Raw genomic sequence first — 14729 nt, 5'->3', positions numbered from 1 at the left:
TAGAGAAACTGGACAGCACTTTGGGTCATGAGAATGAATATTGCCAAGGAGGGGCAGGTGGACCTCCTGCGTCTTCAGATGACAGCTCCGGAGAAGAAAACATCGCCTCGGCGGTCTCTGGCTGGTAGCACACGACCTGAATGGAATCGTGAGGTAACGTCAGGCAGGTCAAAGTGGAAATGCGTTATGAATACGAAGAGTTGGAAGACTCTATCCTTCTAAACTCGAATGCCATAAAAGACGAGAGCAAGCCGTGTGTTTCGGAATAATGGTAGCCAAGTGCTCTATGCCTGGCCCTGGACTGGACTCCATGAAGCGCGTCATGGGGTTAATATGGTGGTAAAGTACCGTGTTTGCTGCGAGTGGCAACAGCATTACCGCTGTAGACGAATACCCGGTTCTGGGGTGTATACAGGTGACGTGTCCTGACGTCTGCAGTGTATGTCCACGGGGCTCAGGAACGACGCTGCGTGAGTGCGCGTGTCCTCAGCCAGCGAGTGGTTAGGTCCGTGGTGCAGGGTGCTGGCAGGGGCGTCCGAGTGAGGCGTACTTGGCCTTCTTTGTACTGTTCCTGTTCCCATGACTTTTCTGTCAGCTTGGACTTATTTCCAAATAAAAAATTAAAAAGAAAAGACGCAGCTCAGCAGTTATAACTATGACTTAGAAAAGGAGGGTGCGCGAACAAGATACGTGCATTTCTCAACCATCCTGGTGTGGATGTTCTACCTTCTGGGTTGTCTGTGGTAAGTGAACATTTAATCCCGTGACCATCACTGAACAGGCGAAGCCATTTCTGTGTCTGTTGGCTGAGAACGTATATGCAGCGCAAGGAGAAATAATGCTACTGCTTTTCAGGTTGAAACCATCCTATCTTGATTTGGTGTCATGGAAGAGGGTTGGAATGTGGGGTCATAGAGGTGGTTTCTCGTTCCTCTCTGATACTCGCTGGATGAGCGGTTATGGGGAAGTTCCCTGACCTTTGGGAATGTCAGCTGCTGCCTTTAAAATAATACCTGCCTATTCTCAAAATCTTATGGCTCAAATTAAAAAAAATGCATGTGAAAGATCTTTGTAAATAACGAAGATTTCTTCTAAAAACATTAAATTACTATTAATAGTTTTGGTTAAGGACAAAAAATGGCTTAGACTGGAGGATAGTGGAGATTTTCTTTACTTCTGGTGGCCCTTTGTCCTTCTAAATGTCAAGAGTGATCCACAAGAGAGTTTCTTTCCCCAGTGGACTTTTCGGTTCCTTCCGGTTGCCTCCTTTCTCATTTCCTGCCCTTATTATTCCAGGCAAAACTCCAGTGACTGAAGAGCTGTAGATCTTCTGAATTTCGAGAGCAGTGAAGTAGGACCATAGCAGAGGGTGTATGAAAGACAACACGTAAGTCAGACTCCACCTTTTATCTGTTTGCAGACAAGTCACGGATCTGAAGTTCCCCAGAGTTGCCCCTGCTTTGTTCTGAGATTGTACATGAGGCTCTGATGCACGGAGGGACCCTCCAGGTCTTCGAGGTGCCCCAGCTCACCATCAGCCCAGGGGAGGCCAAGTTCGGTTTGGGGAAGGAAGGAGACAGGATTGGACTGGGAAGGCAACACGGGCCAGGGTGTAGACATGTGGGAAACGAAGGGTACAGGGGGTAGCATCTGCCAGAGTTGCTGGAGATGATGGAAAGGGCTTTGCAAGCTCTCAAGTCACATAATAAACAAGGACATTTAAAAGGAAAAAGGGGGGCGCCTGGGTGGCACAGCGGTTAAGCGTCTGCCTTCGGCTCAGGGCGTGATCCCAGCGTTGTGGGATCGAGCCCCACATCAGGCTCCTCCACTAGGAGCCTGCTTCTTCCTCTCCCACTCCCCCTGCTTGTGTTCCCTCTCTCGCTGGCTGTCTCTATCTCTGTTGAATAAATAAATAAAATCTTTAAAAAAAAATAATAAAAGGAAAAAGGGCCACCTGGATTCAGGAAAATCTCTACTTGAGTCTAAACCATTTTTCACCTTTAACCCAAACTATAAATAGTAATTTAATTGTTGAAGAAATTTTGAGGGAAGTTTCCAGGGGCAGGGGGCTCAGGGAGCCATTTGGAATTGGAATTTATTCTGGAATCGGTTATGATGGAGGCTCTCTGTCCGGGAAGATTGTGGTTACCCAGTGCGCACTCTGTTCCTCAGTGTTCCTCTGTTCCTCCGTCCTCCTCTGTTGGACGACCTGGGGCTGTGTCATGGGTGTGCCGGCCTGCCATGACACAAAGGGTTTGCTCCAGAACCAGACCAGCAAACCATTGCTTGTATTGAGAAAGTCTACCGAGAGTGAAAATCCCCTGCATGGGGCTGCATTCTTCGTGGTGGCGGTTGCTTTCCATCCTGGCACACAATTACCCTATCTGTGTACGAACGCAAAACCGGGTATCGCTTCATGCTGCTTGTTTTTAGGCTGGGTAAGAATGTTATATTGCATGTAGCATTTACTAACTCATTTGTCTTGTTAAGATTCACTTGTTGCATGCATATGATGGTAGTAAATTATTTTTTATGATTAAATAAAATCCTTATTATAAAAATCTACCACAGGTGCCTGGGTGGTTAAGCGTCTGTCTGTGGCTCTGGTCATGATCCCAGGTCCTGGGATTGAGCCCCATATCGGGCTCCCTGCTCAGTGGGGAGTCAGCTTCTCCCTCTGCCCCTCCCCCCAACTCATGCACTCACACTCGCTCTCTCCCACAAAAATAAATAAATAAATAAATAAATAAGTAAAATCTTAAAAAAAAAATCTATCGCATTTTATCTGTTGCTCCACTTCCTTTCAAAATTGGGTATTTTGTTGCCAGTCTAGTGGGTGTAAGATAGTATATCACTCTGGTCTTAATTTGCACTTTCCTGATTAATAGTGAGGCTGAGCATCTTTCTTTTTGGTATCCTTTTGAGAAAAGAGTTTGTGATTTTAAGGTAGACAAAATTTTCGGTCTTCTATTGTATGGCTGATGCACTTTTCTTTATTTCTGTTTTCTTTTCTTGGTTTTGTTTTTTGAAATATAGCCTCATATTCTCTTAACTATGTGCTCGGTTCATTTTCATTGCTAATCTTTTTTTCTTTTTTGGATTGACTGAAGTTTTTGTTGATTTGTGTTCTCATTCAGTGTTTTTCTCTGCGGGTTTGGAATGCATTCCATTTCTGTCCTCCTGTGATTGCCCTGAAGTTACACTGTGCGCACCTCACAGTTTTGAAGTCAATCAGTAGTTACGGTGTCCCCCCCCAGAATAGTACAAAACTTGGACACCTAGTGAAGAGCGTCTCCTGTTCTCATCGCCGTCCTTTCTGTGTTTAAGTTCTGTGTTTTGCCGTACACATCAGACCATGTTACCTTTTAGAGATGCTATGTTTAGCCTCATATGTACCGTATCTTGCGTCTCTTCCCTTCTTCCGTCCTGTACCTTTCCTCTGGTGAGAGGTGCCTCCTTCAGAATTATCTTCCCTTAGAGTCACTAGGTGGTTGCTCCTCTTGACTTTGGTTTATGTGGAAGTGTGTGCGTGTTGCTGTCCCGGGTCTTAGCTGACAGTTGCTGTCCGGCAGCGTTGTGAACACACTGCGCATGGTCCTTTGGCTTTTGTTGTTGCTCTTGGGAAATCCACTGTTAGGTCTCTGTTGTCATTCTTTGGTAAATGACTCGGCTCACTGGGGCCCTGCAGTCTCCCTGCTGTGTGTCCGTGTGCGGCTTTCTGCTTTTTATCCTGTTTGTATTTGGATTCATGCCATTCATTGGCTCTGAAAATTTCCCAGCTATTAATGTTCCTAATGCTGTCTCTCTCCTGCTCGCTCTATTTGCTCCTTCTGGTTTTGATAAATAGATGTTAGAGCATCTCTTTTTCTTCTCCATCTCTCTCTTTTTTTTAAAAAGATTTTATTTATTTATTCGACAGAGATAGAGACAGCCAGCGAGAGAGGGAACACAAGCAGGGGGAGTGGGAGAGGAAGAAGCAGGCTCATAGCGGAGGAGCCTGATGTGGGGCTCGATCCCATAACGCCGGGATCACGCCCTGAGCCGAAGGCAGATGCTTAACCACTGTGCCACCCAGGCGCCCCCTTCTCCATCTCTTTTAATTTGTAATTGGTATTTTCTTCCCTGTCTTTTTTTCTGTTTGATTCTAGGTAATTTCTTAAGATTTAGCTTCCAGTTTAGTAATTTTCTCTTCAGTGGCATTGAATTTTTTATTTAACCCATCCTTTGAGTTTTTAATTTCAATGACTACATTTCTTAATTTTTGAAAAAATATTTTTTTAAATTTATTTGCGAGAGAGTGAAAGAGAGGACACGAGAGGGGGGTGAGGAGCAGAGGGAGAAGCAGACTCCCCGCTGAGCAGGGAGCCCAACATGGGGTTCGATCCCAGGACCCTGGGGTCGTGACCTGAGTTGACGTCACATGCTTAACTGACTGAGCCACATAGGCGCCCTATTTCTTCATTTTGAAAAGCTCAATTTCTGTTTCAGATCTGCCTGAATATATTTAGTGGTCTCTTTTTTGCTTGCTCATTTTTTTCCCCTCCATCTTTTATATCTGTAAGCAACACCAAGCAGAGTTGTTTCATATTCTATATTGGATAATGCCAGTATCTGAAATCTTTGGTGATGTAAGTCTGTGTTTGTGGCTTGTTTCCTAGTGTCCATGGTGACATGAGTTTTGATTACGTGCTCATATTTGTTTGATAATTATATGTCAGAATCCTGAGGTCTTGTTGAAATTTGTGTGTGTTTGTCCTTGGAGCCAGGAGGGTGCTACAGAGCCAGGACTGTGTTCATTTTCTTTGGGAATCCTGGTTTCTGATTGGGTTTTCCCTCCCTGTAGAAAGCAGAGGGTCTCGATGCCCCATCCCATTACTGGTATTCACCTGGCCTCCATGGCAACTCCTGCTCTCTTCTTCGCTCAGATTTCAGTGTGCTGTCCCTGCTGTGTCTTCCTGGTGGTTGTTTCTCTACCTGGAGCTAGCCAATGTACTGAAAAGTATTCCTAAAATTAATTTACCCAGCATAGCAGACAGGCCCTAAAAATACCTACCCACCATAATCTCTAAATTAGTAATACCCAAGCAATACTTGACAGTTTTCCGTATGTGCCCTTTATCAATTTTCTTTGACTCTTAAAACTTTATCTGGTACATTATTTTACCCACGGCTAAGACTAGTGCAGTTAGCAAACTCCCTTGAGAGCTTGCTAAACTGTATTGACACTTGCAGCACATACCATGGCCTTAAACTTTTGCCTGGGTTTTTTTTTTTTTTTTTTTTTTCCTAGTTAATCTAATGCACGGATTCTAGTTCATCTAGTATTCACTTCCTTGGAAATTCAAATCTCTACTTTTGGAAAAACTCATAAGCACAGTGTTCTTATTCACTACTCCTTTCTTCTGCTTCTCAGTCTGTTTCCTGTTAGAGTGTCATTTTTCTTTTTATGCAGAATCCTGGGTATAAAAGATTCATTTGTGGATCTCTGCTTTTGGATGCCTCTCTTCCTCACAGGGGTTTACAGTTGTGAATTAGAGGCATTGTCTCCACAGACCCCCTGTCCTTACATTGCACAGGAGACAGCGTGAAGTCTTTGATCTGTAAAATATCGAATTGCCTTGGGTGTCGGCACATGAAAGCATGCTTTGTTTCAAAATGGATGCCAGTCGAGGTTGCTGATTTCATAGACTTTTTATTGATTCTTCAGCAGAATGATCACCTGTGGGCAACCACACTCTGACAGGTGTGTGTAGGTCACAGCTTTGTGATGGGAGTGCTGTGGGAGGCATGTCTGCTCGGCAACATCCTTATGCTCTGTAGGTTACAGGGAGGATTTTCGTAATACCAGTGCAATCATAAAAGAGGCAGGCACTGGGAATGTTTTCGGGAAGTGCTGAGCTCCGTGGCTAGAAATTCTCCTAAGGATGGCCTGTCACTACTGGCTCTGTACTTTCCCTTGGAAATTGGAAGCATCAGATGATTCTGTGGCTTTTCCTCCCTTGGACAGCAGTTACTTAGTCTCTGTGCTCATGTTGTGGGTTATTGTTGGCTGTCTGTTCAGGCACTAGGGAAGGTTGTTGCTTTCCAGAAGCTTCTTCCGGGGAGCTGGGCAGGAGACGCAGAAGAGCTGGAGAAGCTTGCCAGGAGAGGCCAGTGATTCCCGAGGAAGCCCGGGCCGGGGAGCCACGGTGCAGGAGCGCACACTGCTCGTGCGGAGAGGGATCGAATCCCCCGTTCCGTTGTTCCTGGGCCCGGGCAGTGATCGGGTGGAGCGGCCAGTGGCCCTTTGGACTTCTGTTCTCCTCTTTTATGGTGAACATGTGTCCTTGGGAGGCTGAGATTTGGATCCTTAGCATGATTTTAACACAGTTCACCTGAATGCAGTGAACTCTGGTCCTATCAGGGCCATGCAGAGAGACAGCCCAGGAACGCGGCCTTCTCAGGGAGGCTGTGAAGAACGGGGGCCTGACAGTCATTGTCAAGACAAGTCTGCTCACCAGGCCCCGTCGTGTGGCCCAGAGCAGTGCTTTGTGGCACGTGCCCCGTGCCCCGTGTCTCGTGACCTTGGTCCTAATCGGGCTTGTCTAGACCACAAATGGTTGGCTTCTCCTCTCTCTGACTCAGCACGGGGACACTTGGCCATACGTAACATTTTCCTCCTTTCCCACATGAGGTAATGAACTTTCTATTTCTAAAGAAGGTTTTGAAAAACAGGCTTATTTTTAGCACCTTCTTCTCTAACTTGACCTCCCTCCTGCTCAGCAAATTCACGTCTGAATGCTTGTTGTCATACCCTTTATTTGATGCCTGCAGAAATGCTCACGGAGTGATTTTTATTTGCCTTCCTCAGTCAGGGTGTCGGGGGTTGGCAGCATGGTGTAGAGGGAGTCATACTAGGTTCACTGGTAGCCAGACAACCTGAGTTCAAGCTGAAGTTCTGTTCACGGTCTGTTTGACTTTGGTTAATGACTTAGCTTTTTCTGGGTTTTATTTTCCCACCTGATAACTACCTTAATCTGTTCCCCTGCTAGAGCAGCAGTTCTCAAATGTTTTGCTCTTAAGAAACCCTTGATACTCTTGGGGCGCCTGGGTGGCTCAGCTGTCAGGCATCTGCCTTCGGCTCAGGGTGTGATCCCAGGGTTGGGATCGAGCACTGCATCGGGCTCCCTGCTCCGCTGGAAGCCTGCTTCTCCCTCTCTCGCTGGCTGTGTCTCTCTCTGTCAAATAAATAAATTAGTTAATTAAAAAAAAAAGAGAGAGAGAGAGAAACCCTTTATACTCTTAAAAACTATTGAGGACTCCAAAGACCTTTGCTGAGGTGGGTTATATGTCACATTTTACGGTAGGCAGAAAAATGGCCCCCAAAGGTCCCCGTGCTAATGCCCAGAACCTGTAAATATATTGCGTTACCTGGCAAAAGAGGCCGCAGAGGAGCCTAAGCCTAGGATCTTGAGATGGGGGGAGGATCCCGAATGACCTGGCCTAACCAGGTAGTCACCAGCGTCTCTGTGAGGGGAGGCAGGAGGGAGTTAGGAGGGTGGAAGCAGAGATTGCTGGAAGGGAGGGGAGCATGAGCCAAGGAGCCCAGGTGGCCTCTGGGAAAGGTCCCGGGCGCGTTTTCCCCTGGAGCTTTGGGAGGAACTCAGCCCTACCAACACCTTCATTCTGGTCCCATAAGACTCGTTTTTAGACATCTGACCTCCAGAACTATAAAATAATTTGTGTTATTTTAAGCCACCATTTAATTAAGTTAAATTTAAATTTAATATATTTTAAGCCACCATTAAATAAAATTTAAGTTTAAAAAAATAATTCATTTAAAAATAATGAACCATTATAGGTTAGCATAAATTACTTTTTTGGGGAAAATAAAATTTTCTAACTAGTAGTGAAAAAACCAGCACTGCTTTACATTTTGTAAATGTCTTTAATTCTGCCTTAATAGGAGACAGCTGGATGCTGATATCAGCTCTGCCTTCAGCCTGCTGTGGCATCAGAAGTCACGTAGCCTCTGAAAACTCCCCTGTGTGCTCACGAGAGAGTGAGTGAGCATTAAAGAGGCAAATCATAGTGTTGGCTCCATGGATTACCTCAAAGGGGTGTGGGGTCTCCAGGGGTCCCCAGACCCACTTTGGGAACTTTCGGGCTAGAACGTTGCCCCGTGGCTCTCCTAGCTGCAGAAGACGCTGGAGCTATGGTTCTCCTGCTGGGCGCCAGTTACAAAAGTGGAGGTTCTGTTATTAAGAAAGAAAGGGAGAATGGATATTGAGGGATATTTAGGAATCTCAAATTCTTATTATATGAGGGTTCGATGCACATTGTAGGTTAGATAATCACCAAAATATTGGTTTCCCTTCTCCTTGCCAGGGAAGATGGGCATTCTGCTTCGACTGCACCCTTTAGAAATACCTGCAACAGGGCACAGTGGTACGTGGGCAGAAGCATAATTGCAGTGAATTGCATTTTTGGCATTTGTAGATAAATTATATAAGACATCTTTTGTTGGGTGCTCACAGGCAGCTTTTTGATATCTTGTTTGGGTCTTTTGAACTTAACAATATGCTTCCTTTCCTTGGGTAGGAGGAAATGTGGAATTGAAATGAGATTCAGACTAGCTTTGATTCATAGTTATTCTTCATGGGTTTGAAAATACAAGGGGCGTGACATTTCCTCTGGGTCATTCTGTAAACAGTTCCTGCTGATCCCTGGTGGCATTCCGTGGCTGAGGAATAACTCAGTTCCAGTTTCTGATGTGAAATATTTGTGCTCAGAAACTTATATTTTTAAAAGATGTGTATAAATACAGTTAAAACAGTTGGAGCTTAAGTGGCTTAATATAAGACTCAGTATCGATCTCACTAATTGATGACCATGTTTAATGCATTCTTCGTGCTATCCTATCTTTAAGTCAATTATTGTACTATGTTTTGGGCGAGTGAGAGATTGGGAGGTACTTTTACATCTTAATGTGTGGTCTCGAACTGTTATCCCAGACCCTGGGGTGGGAGCAGCTTCGTGTCTTTCACGCCTCGATTGTCCATTTGCCAGACGAGCTGACCGGGAAGGGGAGCTTTGGTGCGGGATAGGGGGCGGTGCAGAAGAAGTGTAGATGGTAATTTTAGGGCCTGGACTACGTGTAGGGGGAAGATGCCCTTGTCTAGGAGCCCCACTGGGGTGGGCACTTTGGGAGCCAGAGTATCTCACTGGTATCTGGTGAGCAGTTTTTGTTCCTTTGCTGTTTTTCTCTGTGGAATCCGTGGTGAGAACAGAGAGAGCAAAAGTGCTTTGGTGTAACTTGAACTTGAGGGACTGGAGACCTGCCGGTCCTTAGCACCTTGCATTGGACCACTCGGGGTCTTCAGCACCCAGCATCGTCATGGTAGCCATTGGTTACCTGTGTATGGGCTAGAAAAATTCTAAGTGAAACCAGTAGAAGGGTGACCCTGTTAGTTCTTGAATATTTTTCAGGTCATGATTACCTGGTGGTTCTCCACGCCACACCGGCTGTCCCTGAGATTTGCTGGGTCTTCCAGAAGAGGAGAGTGTGTCTGGCTGCCATGCCCTCCCCTCTTCTCTTCAGGGTCATGACCACTGTCCCCCGGTCTGCCAACGGGCAGCAGGGGTCAAGGTGCGAACTAAGAGAAGGCTGTGGTTACAAGCCATGTAGTGATTTATTGCAACAGCTAGTGGTTTTGAAAGTATGGGCTGGAATAATTTTCTGATACTTTCAAATAATTGCAGTACAATGAAGATTGCAAAAGAAATCGTGTTTTGATATGGGAGTGTCTACACTAATCACTAAATGTAAATGCATTCTATGTGTAAGAGGCCCAACTAGTTCAGGGCCAAGAGCAGGGCTTATGGGTCTCCCCAGCTCTTCAGCGAGCCCGGGGGCTGCCCTGCTAGCCGGCCCTGCGAGGCCCCCACGCCATCCCGGTCCTTGCTGCCTGCACAGGCAGCTCCCGGGGTGCTCAAGAGGCAGTATGTAACAGTTTAGGCAAGATTAGGGTCTCTCTGTAGAGAGGCGGAAGAATTTGAAGCAGGCTAGCTGTCGTGTCTCCTTTCTTACTGCTATCCTAGCTGACGTCTACAGATGCTGTTGCAAGGGCTTGCTCCTTTTTGAACTCCTGGTCTCGTGTCCTTAGACTCGAAGTCACGAGAGGAGCCTGCCCTTTCCCTCCTCCTCTCCCCACTAGAGGGTAGCTGCTGGTTTGCCGGCAGGTGCCAGGCTGGTCTGGTCCCGAGCTTCGACACAATGGGCAGGTCTTGTTTCTCACCCCCTGAGGCCACCTCCTCTGTCCCATCCCCGCCCTCCCAGACGCACAGCCATGCTGCTGTGAGAGTTAGCTCCTCCGTGCTCGGAGCCTTGAAACGGAACACCTGTCTCAGGCCTCTGAGTGGTCTTTTCCTGTTGAGACCTGTCTGTTGCGGTCCACTCCCTCAGAGCCCTGCCCTGTACGTTGTCATCTGATAGCTGGGCCTTACATGTTCACAAAACATTTACTGACTACCTACTGTGTGCCTAAGAGCTGGGGCGTGGATACCAGGCGATGCAATGCAGAGGTGAGTCAGACCGTTGGGGCTGTTGGTATAGAAGTGGGGGGAGAAACATGGCAACACAGCATTAGAGATTACTACCCGTAAACTTACATGCAGGTTCGAGTGAGGACATGAGCGGGAGGGAGCCCCTCTGCCCTGAAGGGTGTGTGAGTGTGAGCCCGTCCCACCAGAGGAGAGCCATCTGCCAGCCACCGGCTAGAAGTCCCTGACGTGTTCCTGCGTCCCCACTTCCTGATGGGATTCCATTGCGTTTAGTCTAGATCAGTGGACACCTCTGTAAATAAAGGGTCTCTAATGGTGCAATTTGACCCAGTGTGGCAGGTGGTTGGAAAGAAATTTTGGAGGCCGTAGGTGTGTCTTGGGTAACATCACACGAGCAGTGGTCAGTTCTGTATCTTTTGGGCCAGGCTCTGACCTCAGGAGAAGATTAGCAGTCCTGAGCCCCAGAGACTTGTTTGGATTCTGCTTTAAGAATTTGTTGGTTGTAGGGGCGCCTGGGTGGCTCAGTTGATTAAGCATCTGACTCTTGATTTCAGCTCAGGTCACCATCCCCAGGGTTGTGGGATCGAGCCCCACGTCGGGCCCTGCACTCAGTGAGGAGTCTGCTTTGGATTCTCACTCTTCCTCTCCCTCTGCCCCTCCCTGGCTCACATTCTCTCTCTCTCTCTGGAATAAATTAAAAAAAAAAAAAAGAATTTGTTTGCTGGATACTTAGTGCTCAGTGGCTCAGATACCTAGCTACCCTGCTCACGCAGTGAGGCCCCAAATACCAAGTCTGCGGATGAGGCTAGATCCAAGCACCTGCCGGTCTAAACCAGGTTGTGTTTGAATTTTCTGTGTTCTCTTTACTTTTCATTCCTGGATAGTACTGGTCACAGTTGGTCGTTGTGTGTGTATGTGTTCTTTTAAAGGCAGGCAGTATGGCTCTCCTGTTCACCATTGTATCCTGTCGCCCACCCTGGGTTTGGTATGTAATACAGAAGGGACAGACAGACACCCAGCCTGAAAAGTGAACTTCTCTGTCAACAGTGGTTTGCACAAGGCAGCCTGAGACCAGATAACTGATGTTTAATTTGGTCAAGAGAAAAGGCAAAAAGAATCATCCAGGAGATAAAGGTTATAAAACCAAAAGTTCTTTTCAAAATACATGCTTGGAAGGAATAGATTTATATCCTGATCCTGGTGGTGGTTATATGAATCTATATATGTGATAAAATATTATAGAACCATGCAAAACAAAACAGACCAGACAATAAGCAGGAACACGTCAAAACTAATGGAATCTGGGGAAGGTCTGTAATTGCGTTGATGGCATTGGGCCGGGGTCCGGCTCCTGCTGTTGATAGTTGTGCTGTGGTTATGGAAGATAAGGGGGGGCCTTGAGGAGGGACATGCGGGAACCCTCCTCTCTTTGCTTGAGTCTAAAATGATCTCAGAATCAAAAGTTAAAAACCTAACAAAATACCGCTTCATCCCTATGAAAATGGCTAAAAACCAGACAAAACACAACCAGGTAATAACAAGTCCTTGCAGAGATGCCCGCGGCCGCATGCTAACTCAGCGGTAACAGGGACACACACGGTTCTTGGACTGAGTCTCACGTGAATTATACGTTTGAAAGAAGCCAAACTTGAAAAGGTACGTCCTGCATGACTCTCAACAGTCCGTGCTGTGTGACCCCATGTCTCATGACGTTCTGGACAAGGCTGAAGGACAAGGTCTGAAGACAGGAGTGGTCATGAGCGGGCGGGGGCGGATTGACTTACAAAGGGCATAGGGAGCTTTTTGGAAGGAATGAAATGTTCTGGATCTTGACGGTGGAGGTGATCACCTTTCTGTATGGTTTGGATAAAAGTCAGAGAGCTGTGCACTAGAAAAGATGGGTCCCTGCATAAATTATGCCCGAGTAAATCTAACTTTAAGACAAAGTGCCAGCAACAAAAAGAAGTAATTAACGATGAGCTTTGATTTAATGCCCACAAAGACAGCCGCGTCTGCCGCTTGTCTGTGTTTGGATAGGACGGGCTGGGTCCTCCGTTACACAGGGCGGCTCATTGGGACATGGCAGTATAGCCTCTTTGGGACTTTGGTCTCTAATTATTGCCGCAGAAGTGGGCGCTCTAGTGTTTGTTAAATGCGGAGGTTAGAACAAGAGCTTCTGCTGGAGTCCTAGCGGAGGCAGCCAGAGGCATGCATCACTGTATGAACATTTAATCAGGTGTCACTCTCTCTCCTCTCCTGGCTCCTGTGCCATTAAAAGTGTCATTAATAGGGCACCTGGGTGGCTCAGTCAGTGAGCGTCTGCCTTTGGCTCAGGTCATGATCCCAGGGTCCTGGGATTGAGCCCCATGTCGGGCCGTGTTGGACTCCCTGCTCAGTGGGGAGTCTGCTTCTCCCTCTGCCCCTTCCCTTGCTGTGCTCTCTCTCAAATACATAAATAAAATCTTTTTTTTTTTTTTAAAGTGTCAATAGAGCAGACGAAGGGGGGGAGTTAAGATGGCAGAGGAGTAGGGGACCCCTTTTTCAGCCGGTCCCCTGAGTCGAGCTGGATAGGTACCAGACCAGCCTGAACATCACGGAATCAGCCTGAGATGCAGGAAGATACATCTGGATCTCTACAAACGAACATCTCCAGCGCTGAGTATTGAGGTACGAAGTGGGAAGCCGTGAAACCGCGCACAGATATCGGAAGATAAATGGGGGGGGGAGCCACCACGTTTGGGTGCCGGGAAGCGGTAGCCACCTGCACGGGGGAGCGGGCAGACTCGCGGACCTGCACCCGCGTGACAGCAGACTGAGACTGTGAGCCGGGAGCACGCGCCACCAGACTTCTCACGGAACTCTGGAACTCCGGTGTGCTCACTGGATCCAGACTGAGACCGGGAGCTCTGGGAGCTCCGGAGCGTGCAGGGGCGGCTGGCGGCGTTAGAAACACAAAGGACAGAGACACGCCGGCCCTGAAGTGAGGGCTGGGACGCCGGGTGTGGGGCGCACATCCCGGGACGCAGTAGGGTTGAGCAGCACCAACAGTAACAGAGCTAAAGTGGCCAGAACATCAGTGGAGAACGATCCGCGATCCCTCTGTTCTGAGACAGAGGCTGAGATTTGGCCGCTGCTGCTCTGACTCTCAGAAGAGGCACAGCAAACCGCCAGGGAAAGCCCCCAGAGAACAAAAGCCCGGAAATACCGGCTCACGGTGTGCCCGTTCCCATTCCCCTTTGCAGGGGACATGGAGACTCTACCCAAACAGGGTTTCCTGAGTACCGGTGGCAGGCCCCTCCCCCAAAGGCAGGCTGAAAAATCAAGAAGCCTACAACCCGGGGCGCCTGGGTGGTGCAGTCATTGAGCGCCTGTCTTCAGCTTAGGGCGTGATCCCGGCGTTCCAGAAATGGGGCCCTCATTGGGCTCCTCCACTGGGAGCCTGCTTCTTCCTCTCCCACTCCCCTGCTTGAGTTCCCTCTCTCACTGGTTGGCTCTCTGCCACATAAATAAATAAATAAAATCTTTAAAGATGAAGCCCACATCCCTAAGATCCCTATAAAACAAGGGCGCATGGCCTGGGTCCCAGTAAATAATTTGGGCTCTGGACAACCCCGCAACCTCTCCTCATCAGAATGACAAGAAGGAGAAGCCCCCCCCCCCCACCAGCAAAGAAAAGACAGTGAGTCTGTGGCCTCTGCCATAGAAATAAGGGATATGGTTGTAACCAAATTATCAGAAATGGAATTCAGAGCAACAATGGTCAAAATGATGAGTAGACTTGAAAAAAATATTAACGAAAATGTTACTGAGAATATAGAATCCCTAAGGACGGAAATGAGAGTGTTTCTGACAGAAATTAAAAATTCTATGAGCCAAATGCAGGCAAAACTAGAGGCTCTGACGGCCAGGGTCACCGAAGCAGAGGAACGTATTAGCAAATTGGAGGATGGGTTAGTAGAGGAAAAAACGAAAATAGAAGCTGGTCTTAGAAAAATCCACGCCCACGAATGTAGGTTACGGGAGATTACTGACTCAATGAAACGATCCGATGTCAGAATCATCGGCATCCCCGAGGGGGTGGAGAAAAACAGAGGTCTAGAAGAGATATTTGAACAAATTGTAGCTGAAAACTTCCCTAATCTAGCGAGGGAAACAAACATTCGTGTCCAAGAGGCAGAGAGGACCCC

General features: G+C 47.4%; 1 protein-coding gene across 7 annotated transcripts in view; it reads left to right on the top strand.

Annotated features, from left to right (window-relative positions):
- The window catches only part of SGMS1 (sphingomyelin synthase 1), a 262265-nt gene that overhangs the window by 70977 nt on the left and 176559 nt on the right, over positions 1 to 14729 (top strand). For 6 of the 7 annotated variants that reach the window (XM_034662373.1, XM_034662374.1, XM_019794256.2 and 3 more), the window contains exon 2: positions 1297 to 1387. The exons of the other annotated variant lie outside the window; for it this stretch is intronic. The gene's annotated coding sequence lies outside the window, so the exon portion shown is untranslated. The remainder of the gene's footprint in view (positions 1 to 1296; positions 1388 to 14729) is intronic. 7 annotated transcript variants of the gene reach the window in all.

Source organism: Ailuropoda melanoleuca, chromosome 6 (genome assembly GCF_002007445.2).
Source record: "Ailuropoda melanoleuca isolate Jingjing chromosome 6, ASM200744v2, whole genome shotgun sequence".
Lineage (NCBI taxonomy): Eukaryota > Metazoa > Chordata > Mammalia > Carnivora > Ursidae > Ailuropoda > Ailuropoda melanoleuca.
Note: the sequence above shows the minus strand (reverse complement) of the source record. Positions and strands in the feature narration are given on the sequence as shown.